The 14,411-nt window shown below is 46.1% G+C and overlaps 1 protein-coding gene across 1 annotated transcript in view; it reads right to left on the reverse strand.

Moving 5' to 3' along the window:
• Window positions 1-14,411, reverse strand: part of RPRD1B (regulation of nuclear pre-mRNA domain containing 1B) — a 103,792-nt gene that overhangs the window by 88,293 nt on the left and 1,088 nt on the right. The window lies entirely within an intron of this gene.

Genomic DNA, 14,411 nt, shown 5'->3' on the forward strand with positions numbered 1-14,411 from the left:
AAAATTTGCATACCAAAACCGCATGCAAATTTCCTATTAAATACATTGTATACGAATCGCATAGCGGTATGCGAATTCTGATGGCTCTGCCGTGCAGATTTTTTCTGCACAGAAAAACACTCAGAATTCCTGACAAGTGGAAACAGTCCCATCCACTTGTATGGTCTATGCGAATCTGCATGCAGGAAACGCATGCAGATTCGCTCTAGTGGAAACGGGCCCTAAAGCCTGACAGCCTGCTTCGCAAAATCCCGCTCTGCTTCTTCGGAGGCAAAGAATTACCTTTCGCAGCTGATAGAGAAGTTCAATCCTTTTTTCAGCAGAGACTCACACCCCACTGGCAATGGAATTCCTGTGAGGTTAATGATTTGTAAGTCATCACTGGACAATCCTAATGCCTCTTCCTCCAAAATATCCGACCAGGGGTGTTGCGATTTCACTTCACTCGTCTTTGGTTGGGGCACCTGCACATGATGAAGTAGGTTTAGGTGTAGTTGGTGTTACTTTGGGACCTGAAGGTTTCTCGGGACTTGAATCGGACTCTGAAGCGGAGGTCCAATAACCCTGTCAGTTTCTTCTACGGTTTTGGCCTCTCCCTGCGGGTCTATTACCAGTTTGACCCCAGTTGAAAACTCTGCCTTTTTTTTTTTTTTATAGTCGTCTTGGTCCCTCCTGAACTTACGGAGCTTCCTTTCTTTAATTGTGTCCTGTATTAGACCCAATCCATTGTCAATCTTCTTGATGATGATGGCGTATTGTGTGAAAGTAGCGAGTTTGCCCAACTCCTTTTTTACAATTTTCTAATTCCTCAGAAACTTTGTTGTATTCAACTTCACTTCGGTCTAACACAATTTTTTTGGGGAGTTTAAGTGCATTCTCTAACTGCTGGGCTTTCCACACCTTCATGAAATCTACTTCATCTTGGTACCCTAATGCTTCACTGTATTGACGTAAGCCTCGGGCTGCAATTTATTCACCATCATAGCGTTTTAAGGTTGCAACAGTCCAGAAAAGCTGTAGTTCCTTCTCGGACAACTTGCTTAATCTCTGTTCCACCACTTTTACCCCAAGCACTTTGCTAGATGCTGTGCCAAGGGTAGTGTCGGTGAGAAAGGTCAGCCAGTCACTGCGTCCAGCTTGCAAAGCTGTGGTTCCCGGCGTCGTCCCAGTCGCAGACGTCGCCTGTTCCTCAGATCCACTTGCGCTTGGAGCTTGCATCTGTGCTCAGCTCCAGAAATGGCAATCACATATAGGTATGATATGAAGTAGCAGAGCGTGACTCTGCGAAACAGGCTGTCAGGCTTTACATCTGCTTTTATCTTTGACTGAGGATGAAATAAAGGTGTTAACTTTCATTGCAATCAGTGCCCCAAAAGCTCTCATTCTGCACTATTGTTGCCTGTTGCATTCAGTTAAGTTTCATAAACACATTAAAAATGGGACTTGGCCAAAGCTACATATGAGGTCAGCTCATTTAGGAATCCCACACCAGATCTCTAAGCAACGACAACATGCAAGTGTTTTGTTCCTCTCCTTACCTGCGCATCGGAAGCCACTTTGTTATAAACCATGTCATCTACCCTTGTCCCCTCCCCATAGCAACCGTAGCTGAGGTTGAACTACCATTTGAAATAGTCCAAAGATGCAACTTTAGCCAGCAGATTGACACAGATAGTTTTCTATTAGAAGCAGGCAACCTAATATCTTACAACTACAATATCTGTGTTGTTTGGAGTGTGTGTCAGTGCAGCCTAATAAGATTATTAGAGGCATGGCATGCTGCCACTCAGCATATGGACAAGAACACAGGCAGCCAAAGGAGAGGAGATAAAACTAAGCTGGGTCATTGCTGCTTCAGAAAGATAACAGGCTGCACAGATAATTACCCAAAAAAACCTTGAAATTAGCAGCACCCCTGGCACTGCATGCCTGGTCATCTGTCACAACCTTGTCAGAGATGCAAACCTTTAGCCTCATCTACACGCGTAGATGAGGCTCCGATGTTCGTTATCAATCGAGCCGCTGATGCGGCTCGATTGATAAGATCTGACAGGACGGATCTCCCCACCGCTTATTCCCTGCTCGCTCCCCGCGAGGGGACAATGGCAGGGAATCGAGCGGAAGATAAGCGCGCCGGCGGGGACGAGCGGGAATCGTATCCGACACACGCGCGGGCGAGCGGGGATGCGGAAGAGGCGATCTGGCGGCTAATCGAGCCGCCGGATCGGAGCCTCATCTACATGTGTAGATGAGGCTTATGCTACGTACACACGATACAATTTTCTGGCAGCTTTACCTGCCAGATCGATTTTTTCCAACATGTCCAATCTGAATATCGATTAAATTTCTGATTGATTTCCATAAAAGTGAGCAGAAATCAATCAGAAAAAAATCGATTGAAATTCAGATCGGACGTGTTGGGGGGGAAATCACCTAAATTATATGCAGAGGATTGGCAGACTAAACATGTACTGCACAAGCTGTATGCTCATTGGTGTAAACATTGTCAAGTCTGTTTTAGTGGGACTGGTACCTCAATTTGATTTCTTTTTGTATTTAAAAGTTAAAATCTACCTTTCAACTTCTGACCAACTGAGGCACATTATGCTGGGTACACACGATGGTCCAATTACCATCGATCGGGTGGAAAATTGCATTGTGTATACCCCAGGGCTGTGGAGTCAAAGTCAAAGCAAGTTTTGGGTACCTGGAGTCCGAGTTTTCATAAACTGTCGTTGGTCAGATGATTTTTGTACCCACTCCATAGACCTGCAAGGGCTGTGGAGTTGGAGTCAGAGTAATTTTGGGTACCTGGAGTCTGTGGTTTTGTAAACTGAGGAATCAAATGAGCTTTTTATACCGACTCCACAGCCCTGATGTACCCAGCATTAGGGTAGCTTTCTAATATTACTCAACTTCCATACAGACATATCTCAAACTACTGAAGTGGTTATCTGTTCCTTGCACGTTCTACCCCCCCCCCCCCCCCCCCCCCCAAGTTATCAGTGAGAGTTAAGCTAAGTACACAAGTGGGGATTGGGAAACAATCCTTTGGGTGCCAATTTGGGGAAAAATGTTGTACTGACACATCCCTAGCTTTGAGGCTAGCAATGTGTTCTGCTGGAGGAGGGTGGAGGGATGACTTTCGGCAAAGGATGGAGAAGCTTCCATCGGTTGCTATCAGTCGAGGATTATCCCATGTGTGTATGTACCTTTAGGCTGCACACCAACTGCAGAGAAATTGCCCTGAATTGTTAACCCTTACAGTGAGAGAAAAGAAAAAAGGAACACAACCTAGTTCTATGTAGGATTAGGACTGTACATACACATGTTTATCTCATGTAACAGGTACCCTTTAAGCAACCCTTGCTTTAGTGCTATAGGATTCTGGCAAAAGTTGCAAAATCTAGGCCAGTTTCAGGAGGAATTAATGTTCTCCAATATCTTCTGGGCCAGGAGAAAAGTCATTAGTAAACAAGGCCGGATTTATACTATTTTTGCTTCAGGCCAAGTATATTTGGCTCCCCTTTCATGTGTAGCAGCGCCCCTCCCATTCCATGTGTAGCCCCCTCTTCCACGTGTAACATCCATTTACTGTAGCTCCTTTCTTTCACATACATTAGTTGCTCCCCATTTGCAGCCTTCACTTTTATATGTGTAGCAACCCCTATTTCACATCCAGGCTACAGCTGCCCGAGGCCTTCTCCTTTGTGGCCTTTCCTGAAATACGGCCAGGTTACTAAATCAGTCCAGACTTCCATCACATTCTGCGTTCTCTATGATGCAGCCGGCCAGGTTATCCGCTACTCTCATACAAGGTAACCCATCAGAAAGGTTTTGGACACTCGCAAAACAGGAGACGACACTCTGATGCAGTCATACATGCTGCCTATAAATTATAATCACAAAGAGGCCTTTTAAAAGATAATAAATGAGGATTAGGAGTGTTTTTCCCTCGAGGGACAGAAATTCACAATACTGAAGGCTTGTGTGTCAAAGGAGACCAGTTCTGTAAAGCCTGTGGACAACTGAGATCATTATGGGTATTTTAATGCAGACAAACTATTGCAGCCCTGAGCAATACGACCTCTGATGTCTTCCCACTCCTGCGAGACAGGCTTGAGCAATCGCATGCTACTAAAACATCAGATTAACCTGCAAAGCAGATGAAGCTTCTCACTGCTTATGTCCTGTTAACATAGATCATAAACATTACGTCTCACCCATCGACAGGCTCGGAAGACAACTGAATGTAAGAAAACACATCGCAATCCGTCTGGAGTGCAATATACTCGCAGACATAAAAAATAAATACGGTGTCCGTAAATGTCAAGGAGGAAAAAAACAAAACAAAAACATATTCACAGTAAAGGGGAGCGAATAAAAATAGACCAAAATCAATACAACGTATATAACAAATACAGAAGCCAATTTATGACATACTTTTATGAAAGATTACCTTTTCGATCCTGTCTGCAGTCAGCTATGACTTTCTAAATCGGATAAAAATTCAATCCTACCATCCTAGAACTAGAAGAAATGCTCAACTCCCTGATCTTATAACTGGCTCACTACTTCTCCCAGGACTGTTTTAGGTATACTACAAGGAGCATTATATCTTTGGTGATACACTGGTGTATTAGAAAAGTGTACAATAAAGGGATGCTGATGATTTAGAGAGGAACCGCAGTGAAAATAACGTAATGAAAAAAAGGAAAAAAAGTGCATTTAGTCATTGTTTGCCCATTGTAAAATCTTTCCTCTCCCTGATTTACATTCTGAAATGTATCACATGGCAACAGCTCGCAGGTGATGTCTGTGGAAGGAGATGATGCATTTTTGGCAGTTGGAAACAGCTGTTATTTCCCACAATGCAACAAGACTCCCACAGTGTGGTGTCAGTACCTAGGTGTTGATGTCACACTGTGGGAGGGGTTTCACCACAATATCAGCCATACAGACCCCTCTGATGATCTATTTGAGTATAGGTAAAGATTTCTCATGGGAAGGGCTACTGATTGGGATGAAGTTCAGTCCTTGGTTATGGTTTCTCTTTAAGCTCCGTACACAGTGCTAGATGAAACTCAGCCAAAGCAACCTATAACTACCATGTCTGCCGAGAATCCAGCATGTGTACAGCAAGCCCCATCCCCTCTCCGCCGAGCTTACCACTTTCACTGAGAGCATTGTTCTCCTCACTTGGCCCACCCTCATGTTGTAATTACTGCTCCTGCTAGTGACACATCTGTACAGCCCCGGACCAGGGCTCAGATTTACATTACAGCAGCCTATAGGCACAGATCTTCTGGCACCCTATACGAGCCTACAAACCCCTGCCAAACCGCACCGCAAATGTGCTGGCTGACCCTGCTGTCACTTCTCTCTAACTTCCCTTGCCCAGTGTAGGTAGCCACAGGGAGTACATTTGAATTCAGCGCCGGTAGACTTGGGCGCAGGATCCAGCTGTTATATGGCTGATCCTACTTCTGCACAAGTCCGGGCCGAATTAATTACTATTCCCCCTCCAGGCCGCCATGGATAGTGGGGGAATGAAATAATTCGGCTTCCAGCGATCGCTGGAAGCCGAATTATGATGATTTTTAAGCAACCTCGGCTCCATCTTCTGACGGCGCCGACGTTACTCACTGAGCGCCGCTATAGACTGAATCCCTTTATAGTCTATGGCGGCGCTGGCTGCGCCCAAATCTAGCAGCGCTGAAAAAAACTGCTCCGGCCACAGGTGCCCCTTAATACTGAGTGTGTACCTCTGGCTACCTAATATAAATACAGCTAGAGGTGCCCCCAGGTATTAGGTAGCTAGAGGTGCCCCAGACTGAAGGGAGATCTCGGCAGTGGAATGCTGAGAGCCGATTCAGAAACCTCATTTATGCTCCACCTAGGACTCTGCATAGGGAAGGAGGGAGGCACTCGAGGAGGGGAGCGGGCCACCTTTTTCATCATCAGGCATCTGTAGGCACATGCCTACAGTGCCTTATAGTAAATCAGGCCCTGCAATGTGGGGGATGAAGTGCCGATCTCTGCCGGGTCACTAAAGTCATATGTATGTACAAGGCTTTACTTTCTTCTGCATTGGAATAGATTCATAGATCAGTGACAGGACTAATGATTGTTTTCTTTAAGGAAATATCTGAGAATTCAGATTAACTTACCTGAGGCTGCCCCTGGAAGCCTATGTGTCCCTCGCCGCAGCTCCGCTCCAAGCCGGTCTGCTAGGGTACCATCCGTAGCAGCCGCAGGCTAGGTCGGCGACCGCTGTGCATGTGCGTGCCGTTCTCGGTCGCGCACCTGTGGCCAGGAGTGTTCTGCACAGACGCAGAAGTACAGCACTTGCGCAGAATGCTTCCAGCCATGGAGCGTGACCCCAAAGGGCATGACCAAGGAGACCAGCTTGGAGTGGAGCTGCGGCAAGGGACACAGACTCCCAGGGGCTGGAGGAAGTTCCAGGTAAGTAAATCTGATTTTTTTTTGAAATTCCCAGATGTTTCCTTTAAGGCTCGTACACATGTCCAACGAATCCAATTGCCTTCACGTAGGAAACGTGTTTCCCGGGCCAAGACTCCCCTTTGTCTCCCGTTACAATACCTGCAGCAATCAGCTGGGGTCTATTGTGAGGAGACATTAGGGCCTCTTGAAGGGATCTTTTCCTCATATTGTGGAGTTCCGTTATCCACCACTATTTTCATTCAAGCGGGCCCCTACAGTTAGAGACAAAATTAAATCTAAGTCTATTACCCCTGTGGTGACCTCTAAAAAGGGCACTTTTCCTTGTTTGGGCTGCCACTTATGCAGCCATATTGTGAGGGGTGATACATTCGCGCATCCATCCAGGTGTGAGACGTTTTCCATACGGGGCCTCTACACCTGTGACTCATCGTATGTTGTTTATTTACTTAGATGCCCTTGTGGGTTGGTATATGTGGGTGAAACCACACAGCGGCTGCGCGACCGTATCTCCTCTCACAAATCTGCTATTAGGACACGTAATATAGAACAAGCCTTTTCTCAGCATTTTACTTTGTGCCGTCATACGGTTTCGCAATTAAGAGTCCAAGTCATAGATGGGGTTCCCGGGGATTTCAGGGGTGATAGAGCAAAGGAGCTCCTCAGGAGGGAAGCTTTTTGGATCAAACGCCTGGGCGCATTGGGGAACAGTGGATTGAATAGGGACTAGGATCTCTCACTTTGTATTTAGCTCTGTTGTCTTTGATACATGGATTGGTTTGATTGTGGGTGGGGGTAGGGGGATAGTATGCTAGTGATATCTTGAGATCCATATTCTCTTCCCCTGTTGGGGTTAGTAGTAGTTGGTGTATATCCAGGCTTTAATATATGTGATGTATGTCTCTTTTATGTAATTGGGACGCGGGGGTGATATGGGTGGACCTGTATTTTAAGTTTTACAACTTTAGATAGGCCAGCCCACAGCCATTCATTTTGGCCACTTTGTTGATGTTCTTATATTTTTGGTGATTTTTTTTGATATCCCCATGTGTCATGCCAATGTTTCTTCCCAATAGAAAGTTTTTTACTCGTTTGAGTTGTTGTTTATGCGTCTTTTTCTGCATACATGCATTCTATGCTCTTTTTTGCATTGGTCTTTTACGCGTACATTTTTACGCATACATAAATACTTGTACGTATATAGCGATGGGTATTTTTTTACGCGTATACTGGCGTTTTACGCATGCGTACAGGCATGCGTCATGAGGTCATCATGACATTCCAGGAAGTGTTTTTGGCATGACACACGGGGAAGGAGCTGCAGTTCCCCATCAGGTCCTCCGTACTTTGTCAGTTAGAGGGAGGAGGTAAGAACAATTTCAAATTCTTAGGACTGAGTGTGATTGGTATTGTGATATAGTGGGTGTAACTTTCTAGGTTGTCTTGCAGTTCCCCATCAGGTCCTCCGTGTCCTCTCTGCGTCCTGATTTGTTGTTGTGCACTGAAGACTTGTATATATAAGAGTGGCAATTATGTTGTATTTCAGAGAGAGCCTGATACAGCTTGAGGAAGGACCTTGTCCGAAACAGCGTCTGGCGCTGTTATGGCCATCCTTTGTCTTTTTAAACAATAAAAGAGCTATATATTACTGACATGGTGCTGTGGACTCTTCGTGTTGGACTTTACTTGACCCATTTAGGGCTACTGGGTCTATCCACTCTAGCACACGTATGTCCCCATTTGGGTGCTGGTCTACTTGGTTTCTGCAACAAATCCGATGGTCATCTGATTTCGGCCTGTTGGGCGACAATCAGGCATGTGCATGCGTGGAAAACGACTAGGCGAGCGACTGATAACAGGCGGTTGGCTAAATCCATCTGGCGGATCAACTCACACGACTGTTGGCCACATACGTACATGTCGTTTTGTTTTGAATGTGGCCATGTTTTGCAGTATATAGTTTCACTTGCGCGTACAGTATGTAAATAAGTTGGTGGTTCAGTTGCTTGGTGCGTGGAAAATAAAAGTCATGTAAATGGTTTGTCGTAGGGTCGGTCATGTTGTGAAGTTGGTCATGCACTTTGTTGGACGTGTGTACGAACCTTTAATGCGACTGAAATATCTTGAATGGGGTAAAGAAAGCTGAAGTAGTTGTCAGGGCCTTGTTGATCCCCTGCCAGGTGGTAGGCTTGGACCGCCCAAATACTCCCGAATGCCATTGTTCAGCACCAACCAAGCGGACATGGTCAGGAGGAGTTCATTGCCTTGCAGGTCAAGTTGTGTTTCACATGACTCCGACATTTCCTCCTTTCGGTTTGATGTGACTCGGCATGCCCGCGGGCCAGACTGCGGGACTTTGCTGGGCCATCCAGCGAGGGACAGGAGCAGCACAGAGAAAAGGCTAGGGAGCCCACGGCCTGAAAGTGGCTGGAGGAAGCCCCAGATAGGTATAAATATTTTCCGTTTGTCTCAGGTTTCCTTTAAACGAGAGTACGAATTCCCATGATGCATTACTCCCAAATACGCAAATCATCTCTTTATGCCCCAAAAGCCAGGCACACATCTGCTTACTGAGCCTACGACATTTTCATTTTCCACAGACACGCAAATCAAACATGCATACAGCTGTTTTGAACTCCTCATTAGTGCATGGCATGGATTAATATGGTTCCATAACCGGTATGTCTAAATTCTGGCCCACAGGTCAAACGTGGATGCTGAGCCTTTTCCAGTGGCCCTTGAATGTCTCTTCTGTTCTCTTCGTCTCTTCTCTTCATGCAGCCTGCAAGCTCAAGTCGACACCGCATGCAGGGGCCGACTTGAGCCACCGCTCATCTGTAGTCCCATAGTGATTACTTAAGGACTACAAAAAATGGCCACCAGAATCCACATTTGCAGACATATTTTTCTCTGGCTGCAATGTTGTTGTAGTCTTATGCTATATCAATTACTATGGGACATTAGAACTTGGCTACATGAGTCCCGATCAAAGAGGAAGGCAGGACAGAGATATGGTGAGTGAAGTGTGAGAGAGGGAGCAGCCATCACTGTGCCACCACTAAGCCAGCAGCAGCCACCACTATGCCACTATTGTGCCAACAGCAGCCACCGATTAGAAGCCACCACTGAACCAGCCGCAGTCACCCCTATGCCCGAAGCAGTAACAGCCCCTCACCAGCAGCCGACCACTATGCCAGCACCTGTAACAACCAGGGCTGTGGAGTCGGAGTTGGAGTCGAGGCAATTTTGGGCACCCGGAGTCGGAGTCGTTTATTTCATAAACTGAGGAGTCGGATGATTTTTGTACAAAATCCACAGCCCTGTTAAGTATTAGAGTAAGGAGTCGGAGTCGAGGAGTCGGAGCCATTTTGAGTACCCGGAGTCGGAGTTTCATAAACTGAGGAGTCGGAGTATTTTTGTACCGACTCCACAGCCCTGGTAACAACCACTCACCAGCAGCCGCCACTATGCCAGCACCAGTAACAGCCACTCACCATCCACCGCCATTATGCCAGCAGCAGTAATATCCACTCACCACCACTATGCCAGCAGCTGCAACAGCCACACACCAGCAGCTGCCACTATGCAACCAGCACCAATAACAGCCACTCACCACCAGCTGTCCCTATGTAACCAGCACCAGTAACAGCCACTCACCACCAGCCGCCACTATGCCACCAGTAACAGCCAATCAGCAGCAGTCGCCACTATGTAACCAGCACCAGTAACAGCCACTCACCAGCAGCCGCCACTATGCCACCAGCCACTCACCAGCAGCCACCACTATGCAACTAGCACCAGTAGTAACAGCCACTATGCCAGCAACAGTAACTGGTATATGGTTTATTTCTTGTGGAAATGTTCTGTTTGAAAAAATGTAGTAGTGTAGTAGGCATTAAGTATCTAGAGGCAGTCAGCAAAGATTGTGTTTAATTTTTCTAGCTCGGCCCCCTAGCAATCTCAGGAATGGCAATATGACCCTTGGTTTAAAGGTTTTGACACCCCTGCTCTATGGCATAGGTCTTGGACCAGCACATTAGCATGCAAATCATCTCTTTATACCCCTGAAAGCCAGGCACATATTTTGAATTTTCAGGAGTGATGCATCATGGGAAACCTTACAGTAGGAGGATTAGCCATACTATGCCAGGGGAAAAAAACATATTTAAATAGATAAATACTTGATCTACTTACATAATACATGTATTGTACTGTGCATGTTTTGATTTTAGTGAATTTTATGTAGTAAATTTTATATAGTAAATTCTGTTCCTGGTGGGAACCATGTCTTTTGCCCACCATTTGAGGCTAAATACTGATGTAATTTCTTCCCTTAACTTTTTTTCCTCTTCTCCTCCAATCGCTGAGTCACCTCAGCGTTGCTTGTAAACACAAGTGAGCAGAGGATCATGTTTCAGCTAGGCAGGAAAATAAAGGGAAGAGGAGGAATATATTAGAGATAAAAAGAACCCCCAGTATGCAACTGTTTGGCAATGGCTATTAAAGGGCCAGTGCTCCTAAGGTATGTGATAACTCCAAACCATAACAGCAGAAAAGGTTTTGAATGCAGGATTAGCATCTTTATTACACTCAGACCAGTTGCTCTTGAAATTTGATTTTTATGGTGACAATCCTGAATTATTGCACATACCTTCTGTTCTAGAAATGCAAAATTATATTTAACATCACATTTAACATTAGCAAACAGGTTCTTCAATGCTATAGCAAACTATTGTTGAAATTCTGCACTCTGCAACTTCCGGGTGGCATTGATGCCGCACAAAGCAGGTAAGTAGCCATTGAGGTCAGTCACAGTGTTTCTGGTATGGTACATGGCATAGTGTGGAATTTACATGCATCATCTAGTTCACCAACAATTCAATGAGCAAACAATCTACTGAATCTATCCAAGGAAATTAATTCACAGCATAATGATCAATGCTAAATACAGTACCAGATTTTCGCTGTTGGTGAGATGAAATGTATTTCCAGGAAAAAGCTAAATTAGTTGATATTGTGAGCCCCTCAGTACTAAAGGTCATGCCACACCAATTGCTTTGTGATGTGTCCCTGGCATTAAGCACAGGAAAGCTCATAGGGAACAGTTGTCCAATCACAGCACCCTCTATAGCACAAAGCGTTGCGATTGGCCAAATAGTGTGGGTGTAATTTACTACAACCTATTGAAAACGTAGCAGTTTGGGAAGGTGCAGTCCGCCCAATCACGTTAGCTACATTTCCCTATGAGGGTTCCTGCTGGGTCCCCTAAAGTCCTAAACTAGTCTCGCGCCAACAATTAGGCTGTGGCAAGTTGCTGTAATGCTCAACTACATGGGATAACATAAGTGGCAGGGCTGTGGATTTGGAGTCGAGGAGTCGGAGCAATGTTGGGTACCCGGAGTCGGAAGGTTCATAAACTGAGGAGTCGGAGGATTTTTGTACCGACTCCACAGCCCTGATAAGTAGCATTGCACACAGTCACTAAACCCACGTCCATTCTGGAGGCAAGGTGCTGAGTACCAGTCCAATGACATCCTACAGGACTATATTGGGGGAGTGTGGTATGGACTGCCACTAATACTCTCTTCACATAACCCCTACAAGTGAGGTAGTCGCAGCTACAGACTATGACCCCCTAAGGGAGGGGGTGTGGCACAGACTACCATGAGAGAGGGTGTGACACAGACTTCCACTCACTCTATTTCAGCTAGGTACTAAGGGAAAAGTGTCTTGCGCAGACTTAAGGTGCGTACACACGCACTACAGCAGCCAACGACGGGTCCGTCGGCACCTCCCGCTGGGCGGGTTTTCAGCAGACCGTAGTTCGTGTGTATGCACTGTCGGCGGACTGATAAGGCTGTTCCTGAACGATCCGCCGGGCGGATCATTCAGGAACAGCCTTATCAGTCCGCCGACAGTGCATACACACACTCACTACAGTCTGCTGAAAACCCGCCCAGCAGGAGGTGCCGACAGACCCGTCGTTTGGCTGCCGTAGTGCATGTGTACACACCTTAACACTCACTCTTTCAGTTAGGTACTAGGGGAGGAGTGTGGCACAGACTACCACTCCCTCTCTTTCATTTAGGTACTAAGGGAAGGGGTGTGGCACAGACTCCCACTTTCATCTCTTTCAGTTAGGCACTAAAGGAGGGGGTGTGGCAGACTTTCAGTTAGATACTAAGGGAGGAAGTGTAGCAAAAGGGGCCCATACACTCAGCCGATTTTTGGCCGATTGATCGATCAAAATCGATTGACCAATCGATCGATTTGCGGCCGATTTCGATCGATCTGGCAGGCTGGAAAATCTAGGTTGATCTGTTAAGATTGCTTATCATTTTGCATTGGCCCTAATGGAAATCTGATAACAAAAAAACGCCATCAGATCGATTTTTAATAGATTTCAAACTGAAATCTATTGGAAATCTGTTCCTAGTAAAAAATGTTGCTATACACATCAGATAGATCAGAAATCTATCTGATGACCTATCTGCTGCTAATCTAACGAGTGTATGGCCACCTTAAAGGGACACTTAGGTCAAACAAAAAAAAAAATGAGTTTTACTCACCTGGGGCTTCCAATAGCCCCCTGCAGCTGTCCGGTGCCCTCGTTGTCTCCTTCCGATCCTCCTGGCCCCGCCGGCAGCCACTTCCTGTTTCGGTGACAGGAGCTGACAGGCTGGGGACGCGAGTGATTCTTCGTGTTCCTGGCCACAATAGCGCCATCTATGCTGCTATAGCATATATCATATACCATATAGCAGCATAGAGGGTGCTAATGTGTCTGGGAACGCGAAGAATCACTCGCGTCCCCAGCCTGTCAGCTCCTGTCACAGAAACAGGAAGTGGCTGCCGGTGGGGCCAGGAGGATCAGAGGGAGACGGCAAGGGTACCGGACAGCTGCAGGGGGCTATTGGAAGCCCTAGGTGAGTAAAACTCATTTTTTTTGTTTGACTTAAGTGTCCCTTTAAAGAGACTAACAAAATGTTGAGCCCTATTTCTTCTATCCTATAAGTTCCTATAGCTGTTCTAATGTGCTCTGTCTTACTGCAGCCTTTCCTAGTTGCACAGTGACTGTGTTATCTCTGTTATATGATCTAATCTTCTCTCCTCTGTCGGGTTCAGGCAGTCAGGCTGGAATGTGCTGTGCTGCTTGTGATTGGATAGAAGCTATACACATCCTCCTGCACACTCTGTATGACTCACACACTGAGCTCCTCTCGGCCTATCACTTGCTATGTCTTTTGTTTGTAAACACTGCATAAAACTGGCAATTACAAGCCAGGATTGCAGCAGGGAGTGGCAGAAACAGCACAGAGGGGCCCAGGAGAACATAATGAATAGAATGGTATGCTTTTTATTGTACGAATTTTACAGTACAGATTCTCTTTAATTCAGTTAGGTCTAAGGGAGGGGATGTGGCACAGGCTACCACTTACTCTATTTCAGCTAGGTACCAAAGGAAGGTGTTTGGCACAAACTACCAATCTCTTTCAGTAAGGCACTAAGGGAGGGGGTGTGGCACAGACTACCAAGAGGGGGTGTGACACAGACAACCACTCACTCTTGTTCAGTTAGGTACTAAGGGAGGAGGTGTGGCAAACTTCAACTCACTTTCTTTCAGTTAGGAATTTAGGCAGGGGGTGTGGCACAGACTACCACTCATTCTATATCAGCTAGGTACTAAAAGAGGGGATTGTGGCACAGACTACCACTTACTCCCTTTCAACTAGGTACTAAGGAATGGTGTGTGGCAAAGACTACCACCTGCTCTCTTTCGGTTAGGTACTAAGGAAGGGGGTGTGGCACAGACTACCACTCACACTCTTTCAGTTTGGTACAAATGCTGGGCATAGGCGGTACTTTTTTTTTTTTTTTTTTTTTTAATCAATCGAGCCGCTGACGGCTCGATTGAGAATTTCTGACGTGTCCGATCACCGCGAGGATCG

The sequence above is a fragment of the Hyperolius riggenbachi genome, chromosome 12, assembly GCF_040937935.1.
Source record: "Hyperolius riggenbachi isolate aHypRig1 chromosome 12, aHypRig1.pri, whole genome shotgun sequence".
NCBI classification, from domain to species: Eukaryota; Metazoa; Chordata; class Amphibia; order Anura; family Hyperoliidae; genus Hyperolius; species Hyperolius riggenbachi.